We start from the raw sequence: 16129 nt of genomic DNA, 5'->3' as shown, positions 1-16129 counted from the left end.
CCCAGCTCCCTCTGGGAAGTTAGAGCTGTGCAGTCATTTGGGGCAAGTGGGTCAAAACCAGCCCAGACCCTCTGGAAGAAGAAAAAGCAAAAGCTACATTAAGTAAATTAAAACTGTCTACTACTGAGCAGCTCGTTGTAGACAAGGGAGAATATGCAAAAAGCTCTGTTTGAAACCTACTAAATATTCCCATGTGCTGTTTATAGGAAACAAATGGGGAAAGGCATGCTGCACCAATAAAACCCCAAACATGCTTGGAGTTGGACTAAAGCCTTTCCACGGCTCTAGGTTATTGAATACCCTCTGCTTTCATGTGGTGCCAGCCCTGACCCCTGGACACATACCACAGAGGGGAAAGTTGACTTGTGGGAATAATAGACATTCCTGGAGAAGGATTTAACCTGGCAGGAAAAGAGGAGGCTTTCAGCCTCTTGTATCCTTGCGTGGTATTGGAGATGGCAACAGCAGCGAGTCGAGGAGGGGACGCGGGACGCAGGCTGGCAGTGGGGCTGCAGAGTGCTGCTGCCAGAGTCCAGTGCCTGGGAGAAGCCCCTTGCCTTGCCCCCTGCCATGCCTGCTCCCTGCCTGCTCCTGCCACCCCCCATGATGGCAGCAGATGGACTCAGCCTCACCCAGACTCTGTGCCATGTCCCAACCCCTGTGCCACGTCCCAGCCCCTGTGCCACGTCCCAGCCCCATCGAGGCTCCCAGGGTCATGGGTTGCCAAGGCTCTAGTTGTGACATGGTGCCCACAGAGGGCACAAGCAGCTTCTACAGCCCTTACCTTTCCCCAGCACCATTTCTTCCCATGGGCAAGCAGGACTTTGGCTGCTGCTCTGATGGCATGCACTGGCAGGAGCCAAAGTCCAGTGTATGATTTACCAGGGTCCACCTTAAGGGTTTAAGCCAGTTCACCTCCCCAGCATGAGGACAACCTGGCTGCCACTCCCAGCTTGCCCAGGGTTTGTCTCCTGCTTTGCTGCTGGCAGCTGGTGAGGGCTGTTTGCTGCTGCCCTGCTCTGACCACACAGCACAGAGTGGCAGAGCTGCCACTGAGCTTAGCCATGCTCTGCACCACCTCATGCCCACAGCACCCTCACCCCACCCTCATGTCAGTTGGGAGATCCTTTCTTCCTTCACTGGTGGCAACCAGAGCTCCCAGTTCTGCTTCTGCCACCTGAAGCAGCTCTGGGCACCATCCCTATGAGATCCCAGAGCTCAGCACCCACAGATGGGGCAGGGATGGTGCTGGGAGGGGATCCTGGCCGGGATGGGGAATCTCTCCAGGAGGGAAGCGTTTCCGGACTGGTGTCCTCAGTGCCGGGGCAGCTCCCACAGCTTTCAGCCAGATGTGCTTGGCTGGGGTGCCAGGAGCTTGCTGGGGCCGTGTGAAGGATGCTTCACCCACCAGGGCTTGTGCACCAGGGATCCAGCTCCTCTGCATGGCTGGCATGGTGCTGGTGGCCCTGAGCAGCCACAGCATGGGCAGTACCAGTGGGGATGGGCTGGTACCATCTGCTCACAGCTCAACACTCAAGCCCCACATGCTTGGGATGCTCAGCCACAGCTCCTCAGGTGCTCTGGCCCCACATCCCAGCTGCAGCTGTGCATTGAAAAGCTTCTGGCCACTGGCAGCATCAGGCAAGAGCATGCCCAAGGTGTGGGCTCAGGCAGGCATGGATCCCTCCCTGCCCAATCTGTTCCTATTCTGCCCAGTCTGGCCGAGCATATCCCTGCACTTGGCACCACACAGGTATCAAATGAAGCTGTTCTCTGCCTCACAGCAGCCTGGCAGGTTTGGGTCTGTGGGTGCTGTATCAAACCTGCCCAGGCCCCAGGCTACTGCAAGGCACAGGCAGCTCACAAAACCCTTCCCCAAGACACAGCCAGGCTGCAAAACCACTGCCCTGCCCCAAACGTGGCTTCCAAAGCTGGCAATGACTGCTGGCAGCAGCAGCGGGTCAGGGCAGCCCTTTGGCGACACTCCCTGGCACCCACCCTCCTGCAACATCCCTTGCCAGGGCTGAGGAAGAGGAGGAGGAAGCTGCAGTTCCTCTCCTCGGGCCAGGGGACACAGGAGCCGCCCCAGCAACGCTGCTGGGAGCTCTGCCACGTTTTGGTGGCGTTTGGTATTTCGGGTGAAAAGGGAAGGAGGCTCCATTGTTCCTCTTTCATTGTTTTGTGTTTCCTAAGCAGGACAGACACCCTCCTCCCACGCTCTGCCCGGCCGCGGAGCCGATCCAGCCCTTGGAGAGCCGCCGCTGCAGCGCAGGCATCTGCGAATGTGCTGGGGAACGGAATCCGAGCGAAAAACGGCCCCGGGGGCTCCTGGGCACAGGCTGGACCACCAACACGTGCAGGGGACTCGATTTGCTTCGGTGTCCCCCCGCACCCGGCCAGGGCCATGCTCCCGAGTCACCACACCACACAGCAGCCGTTCATGCCAGGCTGTGATGGGAAAGCACAGCCCTGGGCACCAGCAGGACAGTCACAGGAGGATAGACTGCCACCAGCCACGCCGTGCCACCGGTCCCAGTGCTGTGACCTGCGAGGACATCTCTGCTCTCCTGACCACGGGATGGTCCAGCCGTGCCCACCACACCTCCCCCCAGGCAGCCAGCCAGAGCCCATCCTTTCTGCCTTCCTCCCTGCGGCTTCAGTGCTCAGTTTCTCCTCCTGCTCCACACAACTAAACCCCAATAATTAAAACCACAGCAGCTATTGTCCTGCCGGCAGCAGCACCCTGGCCCCTCCGGAAGCTGCCCGGGCTGCAGGATGCAGTACTGGGACACGGTCCGGTGGGACCAGGCTCCATCTGAACCGGTGCAGGAGTGCTGGCAGGATGAGATCAGCCCCTGCAGCTGCTTTGCACCACAAACGCTGAAGCCATGAGCTCACTGTCAGCCCAGGAGCAACGACCCCAGAGAGACCTGGGCAGCCCCCATCCAGCCTTTCCAAACAAAGACCCTGGAGAATTCCTGGGCAGCCCCTCCCAGCCTTTCCAAATGCTGCCAAATTTCCAGGGGCTGGTTCCCAAATGCAGCCAGGGCTGAGAGTCCAGCTCGGGGAGATTTGCCCCAAGGCAGCTCAGAAAGCTGCTGGTGTTGAGCAGCCTTGGCCTGTGCCAAGAGCTTCAGCTGCAGGCTAGGAGCAGACAGGCATTTTGATGAGAAATGTTTGTTTTCTTTTAAAATAGTTTTAATTGTGGCTTCCAAGGAATGGAGCTGCTGAAATGGTTTGTGCTTCCCTGGCCACAGCAAGCAGGGTTTCGAAGGACATCCAACCCATCCCAGGGAGCTGCTCCCAGCCCATCCCTGGGCTGACCCAGGCTTCTGAACACAGCGATGGAGCTTTTTGCCTCACCCCAGGAAACCCAGCCCCTCCTCAGCTGTCCCCAGAGCTGCCAATTTCTAGATTGAATCTTTCCTCCAGCAGTTCAAGCCTGCAGCGCCCTGTCCTGCAGCAGTGCCTGGGGTGAGAGGTTATTTTTCAAACCCTTTGTGCCAGCCACCGATGGCACCGACCAGGGGCCTCACAGGAACCCCCAGGACACATCCCTGACTTCATCCCAACCAGCAGCTCGCCACAAGCAGGAGCCAGCTGGATGGCTGGATGGAGGGAACGGGCTGTGGTCAAGGCTTCCAAACAGTTAACAGTCAGAGAAACCAAAGGATTGAAAAATTCAAACTCCTTCCCCTCCACAAAAGCAGCAAAGCCTCAGAAGTTCCTCTCAGCCCAGGACCCCATTGGCTGTCACACGTGGGCAGCCAAGGCAGGGAAGCTTGCTTGGGGAAAGTGCTCACCAGAACAATGTCTCTTTTTTTTTTCCAGGAAAAAAACATATTGATTTTGTTTTAATTGGCACTAGCAGTGACATCCAAGGGCTGGCAGAGAAGCTGCTGGCCATGGGGCTGGCTCTGTCCTGGGCTGTGGCTCCATGTCTGGGCATCATTGCTCCCCCAGGTCCCGCAGTGGTGAGCCTTTGCTGGGAAGATGTTTGAGCAAGATGCCACTGAGGAGCTGGAGGAGCATCCCCTGCAGAGGGGAGAAACCCAGCAGCTTTCTCGAGAGCAGAGCACCAAAACCTGATGGGACCTCTGCCTGCCTGGTGTGGAGGATCAAAAAAGAGCCTGGAGCGAGCAAAGTGGCAGTGGCATCTGTCCTGGGCTCTTGCATGTCCCCCCCCCCAGACTCCAGCATCCCCCTACCCCATTATCCTGCACCCCCCTACCCTATTATCCTGCATCCGAAGCTCCTTTATCTCCATACCCTGGGTTCTGACTTCCCCCTGCCCTCCTGCATCTTCTTACCCTGGACTATGACATTCCCCTTGCCTCCTGCATCCCATTACCCCAGGCTCCAGTATCGCCCTTGACCTTGGGCTCTCACATCCCCTGACCTCCTGCATACCTCCAGGCTCCAGCATCCCTGCAGCTCCAGCATCTCCACCAGGCTGGACACAGAGGGCTCTGCCACGGGTGCTGGCTGTCAGCCAGGGAGTGGAGCATTACAAGGGACAGCTGGACGGGGGAGCAGAGCCCAAGGAATGAGGAAGGCGAGGAGAGGGCATCGTGGTGGAAAGGGCTTGGCACAGGCTGTGGAAAATGGAGGCCTAGAGAAATGTGACAGCAGGCAGGACTGGCTGGGAGCACCACACAGGCATAGTTAAGCCTTCAAGCCTGCCATTGTTCTCCCCTAATTATTCCCACTCCCTGAGTATTACACCCCATAATTCAGGAAAGCTGAGTAATGGAAGAAACAACAGCAATTTTAATCTCTCAGTACCGGTGGTCTCTACCCAAAAATGCTTTCAAGAGCTCTGCGGTTGCGACTTCCTCGGCTTGGTGGGCAGTGGAGGGGAGGGAGAGCACAGCCACCGGCCCACGGCCGGCAGGAGCTGAGCAGGGGAGCAGGGATGGGACTGGGACCTGCCCCCAGGTGATGGGAGAAGAGCAGGAGGAGCAGGCTGTGTTCTGGGAGCATGCCTGCCAGGTACCGCAGGAGCCTGTGCCAGCAGCCAGGATGGCTTTGGGGTGATGCCCGGTGGGAGCCTCTCCTTGCACCAATATGGGGGGACCATGGCTGGCACAGATGTCACTGGGAGGGGACCAGAGCTGGGCAAGGCACTTGCCTTGCAGCACCAGCACTTTATCTTCTGCTCTTGGCTAGACCACAGAGAGCTGGGTGTCAGTTTTTGGTCCAAACATGTTTTCCTTACTGGGAACTGGCTTTCAGGAAAGGAAATTCTGATCTCCCTAGAAATGCTCTTGCTTTTCAGCAAAAGCCACCATGGGTTTGTTCCCTGAGGAGAAAGCTTTTGGGTGAACACATTCCCACTCCTGCAGGGAACAAGACCAGGAGTCAGAGCTGGCAGCATCCAGGTGCTCCAGAGGAGTCCATGCAGGGAGAAGGACCTCCAGCCCTGCCCTTGCCCCTCTACCCAGCTGCATCTAGGCACCTGTACCTCCTCCCAGCCCTGCTCCCACCACAGCTCAAGTTAAGAAGCTGGGGGCAGTGTGTGTGTGTGCTGAAATGATCTCCCCAGCTAATGTAGCATCACTTTCCACCAATTCTTGAGGAGCAAGGACCAGAGGGTTGGCAGCAGCACCCACAATGTAGCAAACACCTGCACTAGGCACAGTTCTGCTGTGCCACACTGCTGCCCTAGGAGAGAAGCACCATGTGCAGGGACTGGGTATCCCTTGGGAGCACCCTGAGGGGCATCCACCAGTGTCCTGGGTGCATCCTGCAGGAAGCAGCCATTGCCTCCATCCATCCATCCATGGATCCCCCCCCTCAGCTCCAAGCCACAATGAAACTATCAGAACAAGTGCAGCTCTGCCCTGCCCAGGTGTCTGCAGGCAGGGCAGCTACCTGTCATGAATTACATCCATCATTTTCCTTCCCTTTTGAAGTTTCAGAACTAGCAGCACTGAACCCAAGAGCCAAGGAGCTCCCCAGGCCACCAGTGACTCACCAGCCTGAGGAACCATCACAACCCATGGCAGGGATCATGCCAGGAGCCAAGGGGACTGAGCCAGTGGTTTCAAGACACAGTTTAGCATCACTTCTCAGCAGCTGAGCTATAATTATGGCTTCACAATGCTCAGCTCCCTGCTACACCCAGCAAAGCTTTGCCAGAGGTCACATCCTTGCCCCAGGTACAAGCCAGGGCGACGTCTCCGCTGCAGCATCCCTCGAAGCCACATGACAATCCCTGCACCCTGGGGCAGAGGTCACACTGCAGCCAGCCCTTAGTGGCAACCCTAATGACTCTCAGCTCAAGCTGCTGCATCTCCAAGCTCTGCCCTTTGGCATCTCCCAGAGGTCCCCCAGCACAGGCCCTGGTGGCCCAAAGGTGGCCGTGGTGGCGGCAGCAGGGCGAGCTGCCTCTGTGTGGTCTGCAGCCATCTGGATGTACTTACAGCACTGCTGCAGCAATTGTGAAAAGATCAAAAATCTTCAGGCCAACCTTGATTCCCAGTGCATTTTTTGCATTTTTGAGGACTCAAAGTCTAAAACCTGACAGCAGGGAGGGGGTGCTGCCTGCACAGCCTGGGAGAGCTCTGCTCGGCACTGCCAGACTCTGAGACCCCCACCAGATCCTGGGGAATGACCTCAAGGAGCTGCTCTGCTGTCTGTGACCCAGCACATGGAGCTGCCACCGTTTCTGCTGGAGTGGGGTCAGGATCCCCAGCCAGGACCCTGAGGCTCTCATTTGCAGCAGCAGGAGGGAGCATTTCAGGTCTCCCCATCCCTGAGGTCAGGAAAGATAGCAAGGAGACACCAACACCATGTCTGCCCCCAGCAATGTCCCCGCTTCTGGACAGCTACCTTCGCCCCACAGGGCTGCTGACCCCCACAGAGGTTCCTTGCCTGGCCAAGAGGAGGGTATCCTGGCATGGAGGTGAGGTGATGCTGATTTACCAGCACCATGCCACCTCCATCTGTTCTGGCCAGTGCCAGGGTTCAGACACCTGGGCTTTAGGTGCCCCAAGGCACAAATTGACCCTGTAGAGGCTGCTGCCACATCCAACCCCAGCCCCACCAGTTACTTGCTTGCCCCTCCCTGCATCCTGAGCACTTCTGCTTCACCCCAGCAGAAAGTTTCCAGCTGTTCCAGTCCCCTCTACCCCCTGCCAGCAAAGGGAGGATGAAGTGAATGTGCCCAGGAACCAGCACCCACTTGAGCCCACGGGGTACATCCAGCCCTGGGTCCAAGGCTGCAGCAGCCATGTCCTGTATCTGGGCTGGGAAAAGGAAAGGGCAGGGATCAGGGTGCTGGTTCCAAAGCACATTACACTCAGCACAAAGCCATCACCAGGTCACACTCACTGTGCAGGTTGAGGCAGGGTCATTCCACAGCCAGCACCAGGCACAGGCAGCAGCACACAGTTGAGCCCCAGCCATGCTCCTGAGGCAGCTCCCACCCAAACAGGGCTCTCAGCTGTGGTGTTTTAAGAGCAAATCAAGGAAAAGGCCTCAGGTGAGACCATCCTGCCTGAGCCTCACTGCACTGCAGGAGCCATCCCAGTTCACCCCATTGCCCATCCCAGACTGATACCAGTCTGTGTGCACTGAATGCGAGGGAGATTTATCTCTAGGCATGGAAAGGGTTAAACCTCCTCCTCTTCCTCCCCAGTGAGGTGCCCAGTGCTCACTCCTGGGACTGCATTCCCAGTATAACCTCTCAGCAACAACCAGTCCAACACCATGGCACTGGAGCACCGTGGCACTGCAGCAGCCTGGCACCACCTCACCGTGGCACCAGGCTTGGCTCTGGCGGCTCTCACACTGGGCAAACTGGACATGGTGTGGGCAGCTGGAGAGGCATCATGCTGCTGTGTGCTGAGCCACATGGGACACCTCAGCATGCCTGGCAAAGGTGCCAGGACCCGCTGGCACGGCTCTCCACATGTGTGCACAGCCCTGGCACATTTGCTCTGCAGAAAAGCTGCTCAGAGAGGTGCAGCCCCAGTAACAGGGTGGCAGTGGGGGCAAGGGGAGCCGGGTTCCCACTGCTCTGCCAGTCCCTGCCCAAGCTGGCTGCATGGGGCAGTCACTGACAGGCACAGGACTCGTTTGGCTTGTCCCTTGTGCCACCTGGAAAGGGCCCACTCACTGTTCCACAACTAAAATAACAAATCATTTCATAGTGGGCTGGAGCTGCCAGGAGCTCTGTGGTGCCAGGGCAAGCAGCCTCCTGCACCCCATCCCTGGTGCTGGCACAAGCCCTGGCATGGGCATGCCTCAATCATGCCCATGTGGTTCCCATCAGCACAGACAAAGGGGGCAAGTGATGGAGAAGGAGGAAAGGGGCACCAGGGGCAAGAGCTGACCTGTCCTCATGGTTGCCTGTCCCTGCCAGTGCTCACCTTGCCACAGGGACCCCGAGCCCCACAGTGACTCTTCAGAGGGGCTCTGTGCAGTGCTGGGGGCTGTAGCAGCCCTGGCACACCTGGCTGCCATCCACATCCTGCAGCCCTGCCCTTGGTGATGCCATAGCCAAGCACTGGACTTCCTCTGGGAACAGCAGCTGCACCCCAGTTTCCTTTCCTGGGAAGCTGATGGGAACCAGCCCAGCTCCCTGCTCCCTGCCCTGTCCTCCACAGCTCCTCACACACTGCCTGCCCTCGCTGCCAGCTCTGGGGGTGCCACAGGATGCAGCCCTTCACCAGCAGCCATTGAGCAGGGCCTCCACCTGCTGACAGCCCCAGCAATGGAACAGTGAATAAAAATCATCAAGCAACAAGTGCCCTTCCCCAGGTCGTGCCCTCTGCTGCTGCCCGTCCCTAAGTGCCCAGCCTGCTGCTGTGGGCTGGATGGGGACTGGGGGATGCTGAGCTGAGGGGGGGCATGAGCCTGGAGCCCCCCAGGACCTGGGCTTTGTGCCTCTGTTCCTCCAGCTGGACCTCCTCAGAGAATGACCCCCATAAAACGAAGCAGCAGCTGTTTGGTGGATAATAAAAGGTTATTTTTTTTGCTCTTTTACAACTAGTTTACTGCATAAACGTTTCAGCAGCACAGCAGAGCACCGGGAGCAGCAAACCTCCTCTTGTGCTGCTCTGCTCTCCAGGAAGGTCAGCAGAACCCCAGGGCAGCTCCCAGATGGGCTGCAGGACCCTGGGATGGGTCCCCAGCTCCCATGGGATCAGTGTGCAGATGGCAGCACCTCGGTCACTGGTGCAGGAATGGCACAAGGAAGAGGGATGCAATCTGGGATGATGACAGCAGCTTGGGGACTCTGCTGCTGAGGGCTCCTCTCCTGAGCCACACTCCATCAGGGATGGGTGCTGGGGGTTGCCTTGGCCCAGGGATGGAGCAGCCCCTGGCACCCAGGGCCTCTGCTCCCCTGCTGGCAGATTTACTAGCTCATAGCCAGGGGTGTTTATGGTGGGCTGGAATGTGCCTCCCCAGCATGTGATGAGTTTACAACGTGCCAAGGAGTGGATTTATTCCTGCCCTGCTGGAATCACAGCAGCCACAGAGGTGTAGGGTGGGGAGAGGTGCTAGGAGAGGGTGTGTGTGTGGGCACCTGGGGCACACAGGGCTGGGGCATCATGGGGATGGTTCCTGGCTCTGGCTGTTATCCATTACCTTGAGCTGTGGTGAGCACTGGGGCAGCCACAACTCCTTCAGAGTTCCTGGGGAGCTGGGTTTGGTTGGTGAGGCTGGGAGATGCTCTTCCAATAGATTTCATGCTCACAAATGCTGCTGTTCCCTGGAAGCTGCACTTTGCCTCCTCTCCTCCTGCCCCAACAGGACATGGAGCCTGATGTGTGAGGACATCCATGGGTAGGGCTGCTCTCAGCACATCTCCTGGCTGCTCTTGGGGGATCACAGCCATGGGTGAGGTGAGCAGTGCAACCTCCTGCAGAAGGCAAATGGGAATTAAAGTGTCCAGGAAAAACACCACCCAGGGAGGTATTCACTGGGAATCTCCCTAGTTTGCTGCCCCAGAATCAGGCTGTGGGCTGGTTTCCATCAGCTGCCCTCATGGTGATGGGCAGGAGACAAGAGCTCCAAACCCAGCCAGCACAGGAGCAGCTGCTGCTGCTGTTCACATCCCTGGGTCCGTGCTGAGCTGTTTCAAGCCAGACCCTGCAGCAGTGTTTCTGTGTCTGCTGTGCATTTGCTGTGTTTGACAGAGGCTGGGGTCACCTCACCTCCCACCCCCATCCCAACACCTCGCTGAGACAAGAGGCTGCCCTGTGCTGGCTGCCTGCATGGTCAGGGCATGGCCAAGCCCTCTGGGACACCCCACTGCTGGCCTTGGGGTGTCCCTCCTATCCCTGCAACCCTTGAGCAGTGTGGTGCCAGAGACACCATGCTCCTGCTCTTGCTCCAACTCCTGCTCCCTCTCACCAGTATTGCCCAGAAGCCCTCTTCCATCCTCCTCTTCCTCCTTTTCACTCCCTGAACTGCAGCAGTTGAGCTTTGCTGCTCACTGGCTCTGAGCAAATATTTGCCTAAGAAGGGCCAGCAGCTTCCACAGCTACCATGGGCAGAGGTTTAACCTCCAGCTCCTCTACAATTCTCAGTCCAACGTGCCCTTGCCAAGCAGCGGTCTCGGGCCCAGCAGCTCCCACCTGGGCTGGCTCTCTGCAGAAGAGGGAGCTGTGGAAACCTTAGGTGAGTGCAGTTTTTCCATGCACATGTATATAGGAGCAGAGTCAGCTGCCAAAGTAAATACAACCCTTCCCTTTCCAAAAATGTCCTCCAGGAATTGTAAAGGATCCTGGAGCAAGAATTCTGTCTCAGATCCTTTATGCTTTCTATCGGGGGAAGTGTATAAACCCACTGCTTCTCAGCTCCAGCAAAGCCAACGTGCTGAGAGTGTTGTTTTTATGAGATGCACCAAAGGCACAGGGAGCAGGAGCTGTGGCCATGTGTACCCCGGGCAGGGCTTACACAGAAAAACAATCCCAGTAAAGAGCTTTATAGCCACCAAGGAATGTGGAACCTCCACCAGCCCGGCCGAAGCTTGCAAAGCTAATTGCTTTGGGATTTACTCTTTGGGGGGGGTCAAGTCTCCATGGTTGCTGCCTCAGAGGGTCCCAGCTGCCCTTGCGGTTCATTAGGATGCTGAACCAGAGATGCTTTTCGGAGGCTGCAGCCGTTGTGGGGTAAAAGGGAAGGAGCCCTGCGGTTCCCAGCTCCAGCCCTGCCTTCTCCCATTACAGCTGGGGACCCTTCCTGCCCTGGCGGGGTCCCTGCCTGGAGCCGATGGCGGCTGTGGCGGCCCCACGGCTGCTGCGGGTGCAGAGCTTGTCTCCTGCTAGCTGACCCACACCGCCCAGCCCGGGCAGAACCCCTGGGGCAGAGACACAGGGGATGCTGCTGGGGGGCTGATGCATCCTCGTGTCTTGCAGGACGAAAGGTTGTGGTGGCCCTGTGGTGATGCTCTGGCGTCATACCTGGTGATGCTCTGGCAGAGCAGCAGCCCTGGGATGCTGTGACCGCAGCCACCGCAGCCGCCGCCCCAGGCCCCAGCTGCCCTCTGTGTTTTCTTTGCTGATCTTTTCTTGCTCGTTTAAGTGACTTTGGAAAATGGGATTTTGGCTCTTAAATCGTTCAGGGGCTTTTGAAAATTCGACTCTAAATACTTTCCGAAGTGCATTTGTATGAAGTAATTCTCTCCAACCTCCCACAGTGGTAGTCAGATTGCATTTAATCCATCACTGAATGTTCCCGAAGGCTGGGATCTGGCACCGCGCTCCACACGGAGCCGCGGCTCGCCCAGCACTGTGCCGGCACCGCCGCTCGCTGCCTGGCCTCCTCCCACCTGGGGCACCTCTCACCTGCTTGCCACTGCCTGCAGACCGGGGTGATGCACCCCAGACCCTTGGCACAGCCTGGTACAGCTCTGCCAGCCAGCTCAGCGAGCACCCTGGCGCGCCCTGGCACATGTAGCCGGTGGAGCTCAGCCTCTCCTGCGGTGGGGATGCTGTGGCACGTGGATGCCAGCACAATGGGGCTCTGCTCCCAGCTGCCAGCCCAGTCCCTGGCCCCCTCCCAGCCCCACGGCAGATTTTCCTGACGAGCACCACGGGCTGGTTTTCAGAGCACAATTATCCATCCTGTGGAAACATGGAAAGGAGATTCCAGCGCACGAGGCTGATTCGATTACGTCCGTGACCCACCGAAATTAAGTTAAGGCATTTTGCAGCCCTAGATTGAATTATTTCTCCTTCTCTTTCGTTCCTCTGGGGTGGAGCAGCAGAGTGGCTGGGATGGGGCTTTTTGTGGAGGGAGCAAACCTGGGACCCTGTGAGCAGCTCCTGGGTGCAGCAGTGCCCATGATGGTGCTGCTGTGGTGCTGGGGTCCCTGCCAGCTCACTCACAGCAACTGACAAGGTGAGTTCAGTGCCAGTCTGCCAGGTAGCATCTCTTGCACCCCTGGGAGGCCGGGGCCACCGTGGAGCCCTGGCACAGCAGGCGGGTACAGAGCTGCCAGAGGTTAGAAGCAACAGAGCTGCTAAATCCCACTGTAAGCCCAGCTTCCCTCTCCTGCCAGGAAGCAGAGCCCTCAGCAGTGGCTCAGCACAGCTGCTGTGCCCAGGCTGAACCATGGCCCATGACAAGTTGTTTCCAGATATGTGCTGTGTCCCAGGACAAGCCATGCCCAGGGGTGAGCTGTGTCCTGGGTGCTAGTGTCACCAGCAACTGTGGCTGCATGTGCCCTCACAGCCATGCTCATCCCCAGTGCCCCACATGTGCCATGGCACCACTGAGACATGGCCAAGCATGAAGCAAATGCCCTCAGAGGGAAGGAGCTGGTGCATGGCCAGGTAGGGCAAGGGTGGCATAGCCAGGCTGCCTCCCAGGCTAAATCCTGGCAATGGGGCAGGCATGCAGGGCATGGAGGAGCAAGGTGGTGCAGGGGTGATGGCAAGTGGGGAGGCCATCGTGGAGAGAGGCTGCAGACGTTGGTTTGCTGTGTGGGACAGAGGAATGTCTGTGCTGGCCGATGAGGCTGCGAGTAGAGGAAATGCTTTGCCCGTGAGAGCTCTGCTTAAATGAGACGAGGCTGGTTTGCTTCTGCTGGCACCATCATGCTGATGGAGCCCCCTCCATGCTGTGCTTGCTCCTGGGCTCCCCAGCACCACGGGCTGCAGGTGTGATGAGGATGAGAGCAGGAGTGCTGGCACCGCCAGGGCATGGCTGGTGGCAGCGTGGTTTGTGGCCAGCAGCTGATCCCCACACATCAGGTGATGGTGCACCGTGGTTCAGCCACGAGCAGGAGCAGGAGATGCTTTGCCTTGGCCTGCGACAGGGACCAGCCAAGGGTGGACCCCCAGTCCTGCCTGCTTGGATCAGGGAGGGGAGCCCAGCCCCAGAGCACATCAGCATTCCTGGGAGCAGGGTCCGGCCCGCGGCCGCTCGCCCAGGGAAGGCATTGAGGGGGGATTAGGCGTCTGCTGCCCCCCCCGCTCCAGCGCTTAATACAGAAAACAAACACCCTTGTGCACCCCGGCGGCTCGGTCCAGACGGGCTTTCTCCGTGCCCGTTGCCTCAGCAACCCTAATCTGCCTCCCGGGGCACACCGGGGCCCTGTACCCGCCCCCCCGGCTTGGCGAGGCCGGGTAGGACATGGCGAGGATCCCACGGCTGCGGCAATGCCGGCGGTGGCCTGGCTGTGCCAGGCACGCGGCTGCCAGCAGGACGTCGAATCGCTGCCACCTCACAACGGGCTGCAGGTGGTGGCTGGGCAAAGATGGAGCTGGGGGCTGTGGGCATCCTGCTCCCCCTGGACTGGGGCATGACTTGAACCTGCTGAGCCAAGAGGCAGCAGGACCTGACTGCACCAGCACCGCATTGCTCTCTTTTTCCTCTCAGGGCAGCTGGATTTCTGGGGTTGTGAAGACAACAGCAGAGTAGGGGCAGAGCCTCCTGTTCCCTGTGCCTGCATCCATCCATCCATCCATCCATCCATCCATCCATCCATCCATCCATCCATCCATCTATCCATCTATCCATCCATCCATCCATCCATCCATCCATCCATCCTTCTTTCCTTGTCTTTGTTTTCTTTCTTTCCTCTCTTTTCTTACTTTTCATTCCTTTATTTCCATTCTTTTCTTTCTTTTCTTAGCAAGCTGCTCCAGCCCTGGGCTGCCAACCAGGCTGATGAGTGGAAAGGCAGTGCCAGATGCAGCCAGCACCCAGTGCTGGGATCTCAACAGGCTCTTTTCCCACCTCTGCTGCCACCAACATCCCACAGGCACTGGGCATCCTTGGTCCGCAGAAGCATCAGGCTCTGTGCCGTGCCCATGGGCCCCAAGCCTCCCTCATGAGGAAAAGGCCAAGTGCCCACAGCTCCCACCCTGGGAGGCGGGAGGGAGGCGCACTTTTAAAGTGATTTATTCTGAAGGGAGGGGGAAACGGAGGAGAAGCGCCGCCGGGCTGCGACCTGCGGGGGAGGGGGAAAGGCAAAAAGTTTTTTTAAAAACAGAAGGAAAATGAAAAATAAATTATAAACCATCAGCTAGCCCAGCCCAGCCCGGCCCGACTCGACCCTGCCCCGCTCCGCTCCGCACCTCCCGGCCCCGCTCCTCTCCGCACCGCCCCGCCGGGCTCCGCTCCGCCCCGCACCGGCCCGCTCCGCCCCGCCGCGGGGGTGCCCGACCCGTCCGTCCCGTCCGTCCCGGCCCGTCCCGGCTGCTCCCCTCCAGCCCGTGCCCGCTTGAGCCGCGCTCCGCCAAGGTAAGTGCCCCGCCGGTCCCCGGTCCTTGGTTCCCGCCGCTCGGTCCTCGGTGCTCACCTGAGCGGCCCCCGCGGATCCTGGCGGGCTCGGACGGTAGAAAATCTCTTGGATTTCTCAGTCACGAGTCCCTGTAGCTCTGATTGCTTTTCCCCATGCAGAGAAGAATATAGGAAGGGTTCTTTCAAGCGCCTCTCTCCAGGCGAGCTCCGAGCCTCCCCTGCTCCACTTGATTCCTTATTCCCTCTTCTCATCCCTTCTTTTCCCCTCGTCTCATCCCTTCTTTTACCCCGATCCACTTTCCTCCTGCGCCTTTCCCAATAACCTCTACCCCGAGGCTTTGCCGTGCTCAGGGAGCAGACAGACCGAGCCGTACCCCAACGGTCAGCCTTTTCTTTCTGCTCTTATGAAAAACGATTGTGAGAACAAAAGTGCTTGGGGAAAGTTCTGTGACCTTTGGGATTGCTGCTGCTCGATGCCCTGGTCCCACCAGGAGGTCAGTCTCCCTCCCATGGCTCCCAACATCTGCAGCCAACGGTTCTTGGGTACTGGCAGGATCAGGTCACTGAGGCTCCTTCCTCAAACACCTTGGGAAAAGCAAGGTGCTGATTTTCATTTGTCTGTTTTTAAGAGCATGGCTCTTAATTGTCTCCTGACCTACCAGGTTCCCTGGCTTTGAATGTCCCCAAGAAGCCAGGAGCCATCCCCCCTGTGTGGTAGCCCCAGGCAAGGCAATAACCCACCGGAGATCTTTCCTCATCTATGGGCAGCTTTGCTATAGGGAACATGTTTAATAAATCATAAGGCCGGTGAATTCCTGAGATTTTTATTGCTTCTGTAAAAATGCACTTTTGATCCGTCTGCAAGGGACACTGGGAAACAAAGCTGCTCCTTTCCCAGCCTGATCCCCCGAATTTAGGGCACTGGGGTGGTGGTTGTGACCCCCGTGGGCAGGGGCAGCGGGAGATGAGGGCTCCCAGGGCCATCCCCGGCTGTGCTCAGCTCTTCTGCCTTTGCTCTTTGAGGTGCCCACAGCCCTGTCCTGGCTTCCCTTGAGCTGCTGGGGCTGGAGACACAATACCAGGGGAAAGATCCCAGCTGGAAACCCAGCGAGGCTGTGCCAGGCTTCCAGTTACATTTTTCCTCCTCGCCCTATTGCCCAAGGGGAAAAGAAGCAGCAAAACCCAAACTGCTGAAAAATGGGAGAGAGATCCTTGCAGGGGGAAACTCCCTGTTTCCATCAGCCAGGGTGACTTGGTCCCCACTCAGCAGCTGGGCACTGGGTTGCCCTGTTTGGGCAGAGGAATGGAAATAAAATTATTTCCTATATTGGTTTGTTGCAGCCTGAAATTTGGGATTTAAGGGTGGGTGAAAGGCACACGGAGACACGAACCTGGGAGCTGTCAGGAGCGTGTTGGGGTTTGG

The 16129-nt window shown here is 58.1% G+C and overlaps 1 protein-coding gene across 1 annotated transcript in view; it reads left to right on the top strand.

Annotated features, from left to right (window-relative positions):
* The first annotated feature begins 14640 nt into the window (after positions 1 to 14640).
* Positions 14641 to 16129, top strand: part of COL8A2 (collagen type VIII alpha 2 chain) — a 33424-nt gene continuing 31935 nt past the window's right edge. Inside the window, exon 1 of the mRNA XM_068159346.1 lies at positions 14641 to 14706. The gene's annotated coding sequence lies outside the window, so the exon portion shown is untranslated. The remainder of the gene's footprint in view (positions 14707 to 16129) is intronic.

This window comes from Melanerpes formicivorus, unplaced genomic scaffold, assembly GCF_026170545.1.
Source record: "Melanerpes formicivorus ecotype bairdi unplaced genomic scaffold, bMelFor1.0.p_v2 SCAF_45, whole genome shotgun sequence".
Taxonomy (NCBI): domain Eukaryota; kingdom Metazoa; phylum Chordata; class Aves; order Piciformes; family Picidae; genus Melanerpes; species Melanerpes formicivorus.
The sequence above is the reverse complement of the archived record's forward strand: the minus strand, read 5'-3'. Positions and strand labels throughout refer to the sequence as shown.